We start from the raw sequence: 14,679 nt of genomic DNA, 5'->3' as shown, positions 1-14,679 counted from the left end.
GATAGTGGTTAATCAGGTTTGGAACAGGGACATTGCCAGAGAGTATTGAGATGGGGTTTAAGCTTTTTTTTGAATTGTAGGAGTGAAGGTTCTGAGGTGAGCATGGTCGGTAAGGAGTTCCACATTTTACCTACAAAGTTTGAGAATAGAGAATCCCCAGCAGAATTATTGGCTTTGGTAGTTTGAGCTAAGATCTTATTAGAGGAGCGTAAAGATTGCAGGTTAATATAGGGGTGAATGATGTTTTTCAGAGCTGGTGTTTTCTCTGGGTGATACAGTATCTGGTGAGCCGTTTTGAGTTGGTTGAAATGGAGTTGGCTGGAAAACTCTATCCACCCTAGTTGCTTCAAGTTAGTGCAGTGGTGCGTTCTAAAGGTGGAATTTGTGGCAAATCTAGCTATGTGATTGTAACAAGAAGCAAGTTTGTTAAGGGTTGTCTTGTTTAGGTTTGTAAAAAGGGGGGAGACATAGAAAAGAGTTGATAGGAGGTGTGTGCTGGCAATTGTAATTTTAGCGTGAGGAGTGAGAAAGTGTTTTACTTTATAGAGAGAGCCAAGCTTTTTATTGACTGTTTTGATGGTTAGATTGAAATGGGTGTCAAATTTAAGGGAGTTATCAATGGTAACACCCAATAGCTTTGTGTGAGCTTCTGGTGATATAGTGATTCCATTGGAGGATGTAATAGAGAAGGTGGGGGGAAGAGTCTTGTTAGTGGGAGAGAAAGTAAGTAGTTTTGTTTTGTTGGGTTGAGAACTAGTTGACGACTTGAGAACCATTTTTCTATTAGGTTGAAGGTGTCTTGGGTTGAAGCAGTGAGGTCTGCCAGGTTGGCGGCAGTGCTGATGATAGTCGAATCATCTGCATATTGAATGCATGTGGCATGGGGGGTGATTGTGGGCAGGTCATTAACAAAGATGGTGAAGAGAAGAGGGCCAAGAATAGATCCTTGGGGAACTCCAAGTGTAACAGGTAGGCATGTGGATAATTTGTCCTGCCATAGAACAGCCTGTTGCCTATTGGACAGGTAGGATTGGAACCATTTCAGCGTGGAATTGCTGAGTGATAGTTTTTTTTAATGTATGGAGGAGTTGAATGTGGTTCACCATATCAAAGGCCTTGGAGAGGTCTAAGAAAAGAGCAGATGATAGTTTATTATTGTTTCTGAAGTTATTGATGGTATTAGAAAAGGATAGTAGGGCTGATGTGGTACTGTGATTTGGCCTGAAGCCATGTTGGGAGTTGGATAGAATTTTATTTTTGGTGAGGTGTTCCATCAGTTGTTTGTGGACACACTTTTCCATAATTTTGGCCAGGGGTGAGAGTATAGCTATAAGTCTGTAGTTGGTTAGCTCTAGTGAGCTACCACCTTTATGGAGAGGAATAATGTGGGACATTTTCCATATGGAGGGGATGAAGGCTTCTGACAAGGTATGGTTTATGATTATGGAGACGGGATAGGAAATGGCCTCAGCTGCTTTTTGCAGAAACTCAGCTGGGAGAAGGTCAGCTGCTAGCTTAGTGGGTTTTATTTTTTAAGAAGAGATGTTATAGAGGATATGGGTACTGGATCGAAGGTAAATAGATGATCTGATGTAGTTGTAGTATTCTGCTGGCATGGGTAGTGGAGTGGGCTGGTTGTTTGTTTGAATTGCGTGGCCAGGGATTGTATAGTTTCTGTGAAGAAACTATTGAATGTGTTAGCAATGTTTACAGGGCACTGTTGTTTGCAAGTTGCTGGAGTGGGGGTGGTTGCCTGGCCTGGGTGCAGGAGCTTGTTTAAGTCTGCCCAGAATTTTTGTGGATTATTAAGGTGTTTGTGTTGGAGGTGGAGGGAGAAGTTTTTTTTATCATTTAAGATCATTCTTTTAGTTTCACTTCTAAGTTGCCGGAAGGTTTGGTGGGAGTGTGGGTCTTTAGAGGTACGCCATATGACCCACATCTTGTTTCTAGATAGGATTTTGGATTTTGTTGCCTTAGAGAGCCATGGTGCGGTTTTGGTTTTAGTTCTAATGGACCGTATTGGAGCATGGGAATCTAGAATCTTGAGGAAGGTGGTGTTGAAGTAGATAACTGCCTCTTCAAGAGGAAGAGTCTTGAGTATTGTTCAGTTGTGGGCTTTAAGTTCAGTTTGAAAAATGGAGGTGTTGAATTTATTATTGTTCCTGATTTTTTTTATGGTTGTAAGAAGGGGGATGATTTTCTTGAATTTGATAACATAGGTGAGTAAGTGATCACTCATGTCCTCTGGGTGAGTACCTGCTGAGTACTGGTCAGGATCTTTATTAGTAAGGATCCAGTCCAGGATGCTGTCCTTGTTTTGGGGTTTACCTAGTCTGGTGGGAGTGGATATGAGCTGAGAAAAGCCATGTAAATTTATGCTGCAAGATGGGGAGCTAGATGAGAAGGAATTCCAATCGATGTTGAAGTCACGTAACACTATGGATTCCTGGGGGTGAGTTTGAGTTAACCAGTGGAGAAAGTCCTCTAAGGTTTTGTTATTATTGTTGCCTGGGGGGATGTAAATACATGTTATATTTATGCTTTTATGTTTGTTTGGTTGAAGTTTTACAAGTAGAATTTCGTCATTGTTTGTTATGAGGGGTTGTGGAGAGGCAAGGGAGATTTGTAATGTATTTTTGTAGAGTATGGCTACACCACCACCTTTGAGTTATTCGGTCTGCTCTTAGTATATCATACCCTGGTGGGATTATCTGTGTGTCTTTCGTACTTGGTTTAAGCCAGGTTTCTGTGAGACATAGTAGGTCTGGGGAACAAGTAGCTAAAAGGGCATGTAGGTTGTGAATCTTATTGATTACACTTCTGATGTTTAGATGACAGGTCAGAAGAGAGTTAAAGGGTCTAGAGTTTAGATTGAGAAGTGGAGGGGAGGATAGGGTGGAATTAGAATTGAGTGGAGGGGAAGGGCCGGGGTTGGGGTGGATATCACCATCTGTGGCTAGTCTGTGATTCAGAGTAATAAAGAATTTGAGGGCTTTGAGTAGAAGTTTGTAGTAATGTTTATCATTTGGCCTAATATTGGTAGGTTTGATAATTACATAGCGTTCGAGTTCTAACAAGGAGGGTGAGTAGGGAGTTGAGTCATGGCCTCTGTTGTTAATTATGGGGGAGGGATTGGTTTGGTAGCCTGGGTGGTGGAAGCCTAATGTAAGACCAGGTTTCATATAGGGTAGCTAGGTAAGGGACAAGTAGGAGGGGAAAAAGAGTTAGTATGATAAGCTTCCTGGGTGGTGTCATATTCCGTTTGATCTTAGAGGGCGATAGTGAGGTACAGAAAGTTAGTGGACAGTAGGGGGGGTGGTTTGAGGTTATAAAAGTACGAGTACTGGGGGCGGGTGGGAATAGGGGGCAGGGCGGAGTGGGGTTTACACTAAGCCACTAGAGCCCAGGTTTCAAGATGTAACTCCTGAATAATTAACTTGCAGGTGAGTAATTTCGTCTAAACAAACATCAGGTTCAATTCCTATGCTTTGGGAGCTTGTTTTTAAAATTTTATAGCTGTTTGCCTTAGTTTTAGAGTGTGTTCTGTAGTTTAAGTGGAGTATATGCAAACAAGCTTGGATTTTTTATATATATATATATATATATATATATATATATATATATATATATATATATATAGGTCTACCTGAAAACGGCAAAATCTCGAAACACCGACACCAGAAGATCGACAACGGAGAAGACCGACAGTTGAGAATCCCGACACTGAGAACACCAACATGTAAAGGTAAGTGTGCGATAGGGATGGACGTTAGGGTCAGGGTGTTGGTAAGGTAAGTGTGTGATAGTGACAGATGTTAGGGTAGGGTGTGGGTCAGGTAAGTGTGCGATAGTGACAGACTTTAGGTTTAGGGGCGGGTTAAGTGAGTTAGGGTTAGGGTGCAGGTAAGGTAAGTGTGCGATAGTGACAGAGTTAAGGGTTAGGGGCAGATTAAGTGAGTTAGGGTTAGGGTGCGGGTAAGGTAAGTGTGTGATAGTGATGGACCAAAGGTTAGGGTTTGGGTTAAGGTTAGTGCATAGATAGTTGTGTATGTAAGGTTTAGTGTAGGTTTGTAAGGTTTTTGGTGTGCTTGTGTTGTGTGTGTGTTTTTCGGGAAAGGTATTTGTTTTGTTGATTGTCGGGATTGTGGTTTGTCGGGCATATGAAGTTTCGTGTTTTTGAACTTTCTTTTTTTTTCAGTTTTGTCGTGAAGGATATTTCGTTGCCAGTGTTTTGGCGTGTCGGTGGTATCAGTTAGACTCATATATATATATATATATATATATATATATATGTATATATATATATATATATATATATATATATATATATATATATATATATATGGTCTACTTCACATAATCAAACATCCAAATGTTCGACTTTCATATGACCAAAACCATATGATCGAACATTTGAATGTTCGACAATGTGAAAAAAAAAATAAACAAAAAAAAAAACAGTGCTAGCACGGGGGCAAGCACCTCTACACCCCCCCCCCCCTATTTAAATATACCAACTTTGAGATAGCACTACATTGTGGTAAAGGGAAATCTTCCTGTTCTGCGCTCTATGGAGATCCCCATTCTGACTGTTAGAACTTTTAAAAGTGAAATCATATGGTGTCGGTCATATGAACGTCGAGCTTTTCAAAGTTCGACCATCTAAAGGGAACCAATATATATATATATATATATATATATATATATATATATATATATATATAAATGTATATAAGTTCACTTTATAATCCTGAAATATCGAATTTCAGAATTTTGAGACTATAAAGCCGAAACCTTACAATCCCAAAACACCAGAAGCGTGAATTTTAAAATCGTGAATATTACACTAACCATACACCACACACATACACATGCACACACCTTCCCCCTACACACAAACACACAAACCTACACTACATACAAGCAAAGGGGCAAGCCCCCCTGTACCCTCATGTGGGGGGTTGTGCACCCACAACCCCCCTACATAAATATACTAACTCCAAGGTGACATTACACAGACAAACACACGAAAACACCACCACACATCTACATTCCCCTTGCACACACACATCACAGTCACAACACACACTGACACACTTTAAATCCCCTAACCAACACACTTAAACATATAAATACTTCCCTGAACTTCCACCTATCCATTCACACACTGCAACACCAGAAGCACTACTTCAACATCTCCGAACTTTAGGATTGTGAAATTCGCGCTTCTGGGATTTTGATGTTTGCAGCTTTCCGCTTTATAATCTTGGGATTCTGAAATTCGATATGTCATGATGTCGGGATTATAAAGTGAACCCATATATATATATATATATATATTACACATTTTAACTTTTTTCATTTTTAACACCATAATAAATTGAGCTGTCCCTTAAGGAGTTTCAGAGTTCAAAGGATTAGGAGCCATGTTTTTCCATCTCCCAGATTTTCCTCCAGTCAGCTTCACTGGACCCTCCCTCCATTTTCTGTAACTGTCTTTAAATAGTTGACCTCTTTAGTGTAATGTATTGGAACAAGAACACTCATGAATCTATCTGCTTAACTGAATAATTTACTTGAAACTTCATCAAGGTGTCTTTACTCCTCCCACATGGAGGACATAAGTGAGAGAGAGTCTTCAAGATCTACTAGCTAAAGTGATTTTATCTGAGCTAATCCTTTGTACTCTGTATCCTGTTAATCCTGTCACTCTCTGAGTCAGAGGCATACCTCTCAACTGCCCAGATTTTTGCAGAATGTCCAGATTTTTGGTCTATTCCTCATAAAATGTATGGTTTTCTATCAAATAAACGAGGAATGAAGTCACAAAATAATTACAGGCATTTGAGTTTCAGACTTCATATCCATCAAAAAATGCATGCTAATACAAAGCCTACTATTCTATCAAATTTGTAAGTTTATAACCACAACACTTGATATTTTTCGCTGATTTTGGGCCTTACCCATTATTTTTGACTTTACAGAGTTATTTTTCTCAGAGGTTGAGAGATATTGTCACATGTGGGATATCACACCTGACTCAACCTTTCGGGATTACCTTAGTTTTCAAGGAGTTTTATGAACAGCGTGATCTACACACTGCTACACAAATGAGAAGTACCAGGCAGGCGCATCCCAGTTCCAACTCTCGATACCTGCAATACAGCTCCACCTATACAGGAAGCTAGGTACTGCAGACTGTCAGGCTTTGTGACCATTACTGCCTGCAGTACTTATTTCCTCAGACTGGTGGAGCTTCCATGACTACTAAAAACCCATTAATTTCAATGTGTTCCAACACTGATTCAACTTCATACTTTGGCTCCCCAGTGTATAATGCCAACTTACTTTAGTATGTTGAGCCTGACTTCCCCTTGGGAGTTGAGCGTAGGGTTCCTGCAGTCCCCATAATATATGCTGAATTATGTCTGGCAGAATCGTAGAACAGACATGAAGTTACACACTCACCTGAAGAGTTTTGGATTCTATCCCGTTATCAGATTTAGGAAACAACATTAAAAAAAAAGATAAGGTATTCTTTTTAAACAAAAAATCTCTTTATTGAATTATCACTTATGACATAGGAAATCATACATTTAATATAAATGAAAACAAACCATATGACATATTTTCAGTTGCAAACAAAATGCATCAAATATGATCTTTTATAGATCATTGTCAGTCAAACCTTATATAGCTCATTCAATTCCTGTCTTCCCTTAAACCTCATTCTTTCTTCAAAACATTATTCTGCAGGTATTATTCCTACAATTGCCATTTGTTTTATGTGATCTACTCCTTCCCTTTTCTAAAGATCCTACTTCTAGTTCATGATAGTATTTTATCTTTATTTGATGGCAGACATGGTTAGCATAAGAATTGAGCTACAAATAAAAAAAAGCTATTTTGCTCAAAGCATCTTTTATCATTTTTACAAGCTTGTGCTGAAACAGTAACAATACTGATCATGTGTGTATTTTTCAACATGTTTATTAATTCAACTACCAAAGCAAATCTGCATAATATGGATAAATATCCCAAAATACATTATCAAATATTAACATCAATATCTTCGTAGGTTTATAAGTTCATAGAATAGTACTAGGCTAACTGCCTTTGTGGACCATTTTAAGCCTAGCCAATTACCCTATGTGAGAATCAAACCCTGCACCTTTGGTTTATAAGGCAAACACCTTAGCCATTATACCAACCTCCCTATTAAGACATGTCTAGATAACCAGCTATTAACTGTGTAACAAACTCAGCAAATATAATATCTAGTGTTGTGTCCATCAACAGCATTCCTTAATCCTTCAAGATGCTCCAGAAGTACAACCAAAGTTTATGGAGTTTAAGCCCCTAAAACTTAACAGCAGCTTGGGAAACCCACGCATAATTATCAGCCTCCCTGTTTGTGGTGCTGCCAGGATGGGATGGGTGTGCATGTCTTGGGAAGGTAGGATTCATCTAACCATTTCCTGCAGGTGTGGTCCATTGAGAGGAGTAGCCTACTGATATGATAGATTAAAGCAGTGAAGGTAGATAGTAAGGGGTAGGTCATAAATAAAAAAAATAAATAAATTGTGAGTGGTCAACAGCACTATGTCTCTAGGATTCAATTAGATTCCATGCCTTTCCCAGCCTTAGAATGATACATTGTCTGTTGCCTTACATTTGCAATACCTATTTGCAGTCTTAATTATTATGAATTCCGCACAGGGTTTTATCATCTTCTTCATGCTCTATATAAAGGCTTCTGTAGACTGCTGTAAATTTTACTTCCTTATACCTCAGTAAGATTTCCAATAAGATGACTGGTAAAACAAGAATGCCCCATGCCCCTGTTATTGTTTTCCTGCAGTAATAGAACCACTAACATTTTACATCAGAATGACCACTGATATAGATGGTTTTATTCTTTTATTAAACTGCCTTAAAGAATAAGATTAAATTACAAACTTAAGTATTTCCTATCCTTCTGATATATCCAGTTTGTACATGACCAGCCCTCAACAATCATTGCCATGTTTAGTTACCACTGGCGCATTAAACAACATTCAGCCAAATGTCCAAGAATTTATCCAGGATCAAAAACCCTTGTATTTTTATGCATTGGTTCATATGTACATACTATGCTAATGACCACCAAGGCCTTTACAAGCCTAGCTGTGCAATCCAACCCAACGGTGTCCTTATGTATCATGGGCATTTTTAGCAGACGTATGTTAATTAGAACATTTCTAGAGATTCATATGTACGTTTTAGGCTAGATGGCCTTGTGCACCATTTTAAGCCTAACCAATTTCCTTTTTTGTACTTCATTTAACCTATCTCATTTTGTTAGATCATGGTCTTACTCATCCCATGATTGACAATTATATATTAACCCTAATGAGAATAATTGAGAATATACAATATGTAATTTGAGGGGACCCATGTATGTGATAAACCATTTAGTAATTGCTTCAGTCCATTGGTAGTACAGGGGCAGTCCTGGGATAAATTGGCTGTTTTTCATCCCTGGATCCAAGTTGTGCTTGAATATGGAATGGAATGAAGTTTGTTTTATGTGGGTGGGGAATCTGTTCTACAGCAGCAGCAACGTCCTCTGTGAGATATACCTGTCTCTTCAAAGCTTTCTTTTGATGTTGTAGAAGAGTGCAGATCCCTAAATCATGTATTTCTGATGTCATTTGACTTGCTGATGTGCAGTAAATCCATCAGTATCAGGTCAGAGGATGCCCTGCATGCCAGACACAGGTTAACCCTTAGCAGTCTGTAGGATATCACATATAGTGAAAGGGCTTTGAGTTAGTCCTAGTAGGACATGCTATTTAGGCTTTATATCCTTTTAGAAAGGTAACTCTGTGGGCATTCCAGTTGTTTTGTGTGCCTGGACAGGCACATGCCAAATGGGGGTATTATATCCAATGGCTGACCTAGCGAGGGCTGAGAAAAGGGGGACAATGACATCCCTAGATGTAGACAAAATTCCTTTGTTTGTAAGCCGTGCTATACATCTATATCTATCAATATATGTGTGTGTATATATATATATATATATATATATATATATATATATATAGGTGTGTGTGTGTTTGTGTGTATGTATATATATATATATATATATATATATATATATATATATATATTAGGATGTCCTTAGAATAATGGACACATATTGGTCAAAAGTTTGGTCACTGTCCTCATAAGTTCTCACATCCCGAACCACTGGGTGAACTGCTATGGTTATGTTATGAATATGGTAGTTCCCTGAGATTTTTGGAAGTGTCTTGAGTTTCATTGTAATTCTAGCATTTAAAATTGTTAATTAAAAGAAAAAAATCCTTTGAATTAATTGCATCACTTAATAGAAACAAAGATCAACAATGGACACTATAGAAATGATCTTTCTCCTCAAAGTAATTTACATCCTCTCAATAACTTCCTCTCAGATCCTTCTAATTTAATAAAATACTGGCATATACTATGCTTATACTTTCTAGAGCCCTGTCAGGCTATGAACTTCTTGCCATCATCACGACTAGCATATCATAAGACATATGAAGATCGAAGTCTGCATGGGGAGATGATGAAATCAGCAAGATAATGAGAACAGTATTTATGGGACGGAATTCATCCTCATGTCTTGATGAGTACTTTCATGTGGTAGAGCCTGTTTTCACAAAATCTCACCAAGACAGCACTAATATGCTCTGTATCTTATATGGCATGGATCATAGAAAAATGCAGGTTAATAAATAAAAAAAAAGATAACTAGGTACACAAGTCCCAGGATAAAAAAGCACCTAATCCTAGTGTATGCACTCGTGCCAGGACTGAATAAATGACAGTGTAGAATCCTCACGATACAGAAGCATTCCTATAATAGGGTTAATTCATGCTCAGGGTGAGGATGCCCCCCCCCCCATTGTAGAACGAAGTAATAATCAATAAAAATACAAAAACTGTTAGGCCAAACAAGAGCCATAAGGATGATAGAGTGCAAAGTTACTATTTTGAAAGAAGCCAAGAATTTCCAGAGAGAAGATATTCAGAAAGATTAAGAAAGCAATCAGAGAAAAGAAAAATGCTTGCACAAGGAAAGCTGTCGAAAGCTTCAAATGCAGATTTGTGTTCATTAATACAACACATTCATGAAACACATTACATAGACAAAGAAACATATGGCTACTAGGAAAAAGAAGTCACAGAGGAAGTGTGAACATAAAAAGAACAAAACCAAGATAATTTTGAAAGGTATAAAAAAGAAACGTGGACATGAGAAAGACAGAGAGATCTGATATGGAGCAATATGTATTCAAAGGAGTAAGCTAATTTAATCATTACAAAAAAGGCAGCTCCAGAGATCTTGTAGCTGGTCAGGAAGCCAGAGCAATAAAATAAATTATATGTGTAAATTCTAGCCATTCTACACTGTCATTTTTTTCAGTCCTGGCACCAGTGTGTACACTAGGATTAGGGCTATTAACCTCTGAGTTTCTGTTAGCCTGGGAACCAGAAAGAAATGATGTAATCTAAAATGAATCAGTGGTACTGTGTTATTAATTTAAGGAGAAAAAGAATGAGAGCATTTAGCATTTTGTCTTGAGAACATCCAACTCACCAGCACTGTGCCTGTGTTCTGTATGTAAGTTTATTTTAGAACTGTGTTTTCTCTTAGATATAGCTAGGAACTAGGAAGATCAGAACTTTTCTACTGTATTATTTTAACAATTTCTCTGTGATCTCTGAACTCTTGATTAATACTGTGTAGTAAGTATTGTCTTGTGTTTTTATTATTTATTAATAAATATTTTTAAACTTTTCAACTGTGGCTGTTTTGTGTAGAGATCACCCTTTCATAAGGGCCTTTTAATAGCTGATAAATATTAGTGATTGGTAGCAAGTGGTACTACCGTATAGTCTGGATAAAAGAGGCACTGCTGGAGAACCTGTGCCAGCCTTCCCCAGGAGTGTCTGTGTGGTTGTATATAATCCTTATCTCAAAGTGTGTGTGTGTCAGCTACTTGGGCAGGGACATGAAGCACTGGTTGAACAGAGAGGGTACCAGAGGTTTTAGCTTGCCCGCTAGGCTGGAATCTGTATCCTATAGCTGTGCCAATGGGAAGTCTTATTGGGGACCTGGAGAGAAAGGAAGAAACCATCCCCAGACTGACTGTGATCTCTGTGTGCTCTTAATGGAAATTGTACTTTACTGTGTGTATTTATTATCCCTTCCCTATATGGATGCCCCTCACTGGTGTTAGTGGTGAGGATTGAGGCTCCTTGATTGCTGGGCCAGTGCACAGATGTCATATACAGTAATCAAGAATATTAACCAAAATTTGTGTGACATAATATAAGTAAATATAACAGAATACAACAGAAGTGCATAGGATATATAACTGTGCAGCTAAATGAATAACAGTTAAAGTTAACAGTCAGTCTTCCCACAAAAACTTAGAGCAATAAGTGAAAGGAAGGAAAGAAAGAAAATGACATTATGGAAGCATCTAACAGAGAAAACTGTGACGTGATTAAGACAAGAAGTGTCATTGTTACAATCATATAGAAGAAAGAACAGATCAACAAAACTACTCAGAAAGATATGGTAAAATCAATGCACAGTATCAGAACTGTCCAAGATCTATCATAAACTATTACAAATAATAAACTAATGGTATCAGCACAGGCAGAACAGAAATTATGCAGATAAATATAAAGAAAATGTATAAAATAAGCAATTAATTGATAACAAAAAAGTTTTATAGAGAACTGGGAAGCAAAGCAAAAGGAATAGAAATACCACTAAAAAACAAGAAATCAACACATTTTGGAGAAATATTTATGAAAACCATGTAGAAAAAAACAAAGATGCTGAATGGATAGAAAAAATAAAAGAAACAGTAAGGAGTTCAACGTACAGGATATGAAATGTGATGAAGTAATGGCCAGAGAAATTGAAACACAATAAACAAATGCTCCTATTTGGAAAATCCCAGGTCCAGATGCAGTACCTAACTTCTAGATAAAATTATTAACATCTTTACAGAAAGATTTAACCCACAGTGAGAATTACTTATATGTTCATCCCGAACAGACACTAGCTTACAGTGAGAATTACTTATATGTCCATCCCGAACAGACACTAGCTTACTTAACAACAGGAAAAAAAGCTACTTCTCCTTAAAAGTGAACTTGTAAGCCATCCTGAAGACTATACACCAAAAACATGCCGTTTGGTGATGTACAAACTACATAGTAGAACTGATGCAGGCAGAGTTTATAGTCCTTTAGAAAAAACTCGATCATGGAAATAGAATAAAAGGTAACAACAGAAAGTCATATGGAGCAAAGGATCATTTATTGCTAAATAAAGCCATAACAGAAAATTATAAAAAGAGGAAGAATCTAAATATGGTATGGATAGATTAAAAATGAGACTTAGTAACAAACCAATTTGTTCAGATGCATCTTCAGGTGGGGTTAAACAGAAGCACTAGTGGGAATTAACAGGGGAAGGGAAGTAAGGTGGGGGATGAAAGGGTTAAGTGGGCCTGAAGGATGACTGAGAGGAAATGAGGTAAGAGTAGGGAGGGGCTTTGTGGGTTTTATGCAAGTGTAACTGTAAGGCCTGAAGGAAGTGGATTTGAAATTGGATGTATTCTGTCTTGGTGGACATTTCTGCTGTTGTAGTGGTGCACAAGAGGTCACAGATGAATGAGCGCAGAGTGGGCATCAGTCAGTGGCTTGAAGGTGATGGATTCCATTGGGCTGTATATGCTGGTCACTGGAGTGGTGCGCAATGAGGTTGCAGGTAATCCTCCATGTCAGGTGCTCATTAAGGCAAGTTAGACTTGGTGCAGTTTGGAAGTGATATGTAGGCAAGTGAGGCTAAGGTATGTCAGGGGCAGGGTAGTGCAGATTGGGAATTTGTGTATGAGGAGTTGTAGTTGTCCACAGGTGGGGTGGAATAGGAATGGGACATGGAATCAGGATTTGTGAGCACGGCAGTTTGGTTTGGGTTCTCCTGTGGAAAGGCTATGCAGATGGGTTGTACATTGGTTGGTGTTACTTTGAGAGTTTAGCACCTTGTTTCTTTGAATTTGGCTTTAGGGAACAGGCAATCAGGAGGATGTAGGTGATTTTGCCCTTTTTAGGATAGTAGAAGGGTTTGACAGAGCATTGTAAGGTTGTAAAAGGTTTCTTCTCCCAGGTCTCTGCTTACACTTATCAAGGGCATCAGAACTTGTCAGAGACTAGAGATGCATGGTTAGGCTTAAAAAGACCTTGTGGTCATTAGCCTAGTAAGAACCTATGCACCTATAAACTGAGGCATTGTTTTACCATTGCAGTGCCTTTTGGACCATTTCATTGGGATGGCCTTTTGGCAGATGGATAAGGTTGTTCATTGGGATTTGCATTTGTTTACAAATGTGAAAAGAGGTGTTGGGGTGGGGGCATAATTTGGGGGGTTGGTTTGTGGCTTGTTGGATGGAAGGACAATTGGGGGGATGTTGAATATTTGGAGTTTCAATTTAATCTGGTGTTGGAGGTTTAGCGGGAGTTGTTGAGGATTACAGTTCATTTCATCTGTTTAATATGGCAGTGGTATGGTTAGTGTTAGATGTGGTGCATCAGTTTGCATTAGGGTTAAAGGCTTGCTGCAGGACCTTGGGGCACCTTTTATATGGAAGGCATAAAGTATTGACAAGATTTTTTTTTTTTTTTGGGTCAACGTTGGTATTGGAGGCTTTATTGGACTACGGTTCATGTGGCATTTATTTTATGGATGTATGGAAATGATTCTGAGGGTTGTTGGTCAACAAATATTATGATGGTCATTAAATGTTTTCTTGTTTATAATAGTTGGTGTGATGGCAGAATTGCTATTAAATTGATGCTGGAAAGGAAAGTTTATTTTGATCATTATTATATAAATTGTGCAGTATATTGGGGTTGCAGTTAGGCATCATGGTACGTAATTCTCCTTGCGTTGTCTTGTGTGGCATTGGGTTTAGTGTTCTGGAGGTACATTTGGCAGGAAATACCCTGGGATTCATTACAAAGCTAATATTGGTAGTTAGGATAAGTGAGAATTTAATATACAGAGGTTATGCAAGGTTACAGTTAGCTATTTTAGTATTGGACAGGGATCATTGCTTTAATCTTAGCCTTTTAGGCAATTGGCTGCTTTGGGTATTTATATGACAGGGCGTTGGGAGGTGATGAAAGGGATCCAATTTGTTTTAGAGAGGATGGAGTGCACTGCATGACATTTAGCTTATTCCCTTGTGCATTTAGGTTGTCAGAAGTTTTTGGTAGGAGGGAGGGAAGGGAAACAGCCTGGTCAGGCTGTTTGTTGGAGAAGAGGTGCAGGTTTGCCCTCTTCTGTTCCCCCTCTGGTGCTGGATCTTCATTTCAATGAGTTGGGAAAGGAAAGTGAGCAGTTGGATGCTGCTTATTGTGTTGGATGTTTAATTCAATAAGTGGTAAATGAAGTGAGCAATGGGACACTGCTTCATAAGCAAAAAAATGAGTGGAGGTAAGGAAGCTGCTTATTTGGTTGATGTTTAATGCAACAAGTGGAAAATGAAGTGAGTGGTGGGATGCTGCTTCATAAGTAAAATAAGCGAGCAGAGGTAAGGTCAATGCTTATTGGATGATACTAGGCTA

This window comes from Protopterus annectens, chromosome 10.part0 (assembly GCF_019279795.1).
Source record: "Protopterus annectens isolate FY-2018-M chromosome 10.part0, PAN1.0, whole genome shotgun sequence".
NCBI classification, from domain to species: Eukaryota; Metazoa; Chordata; order Ceratodontiformes; family Protopteridae; genus Protopterus; species Protopterus annectens.
Note: the sequence above shows the minus strand (reverse complement) of the source record.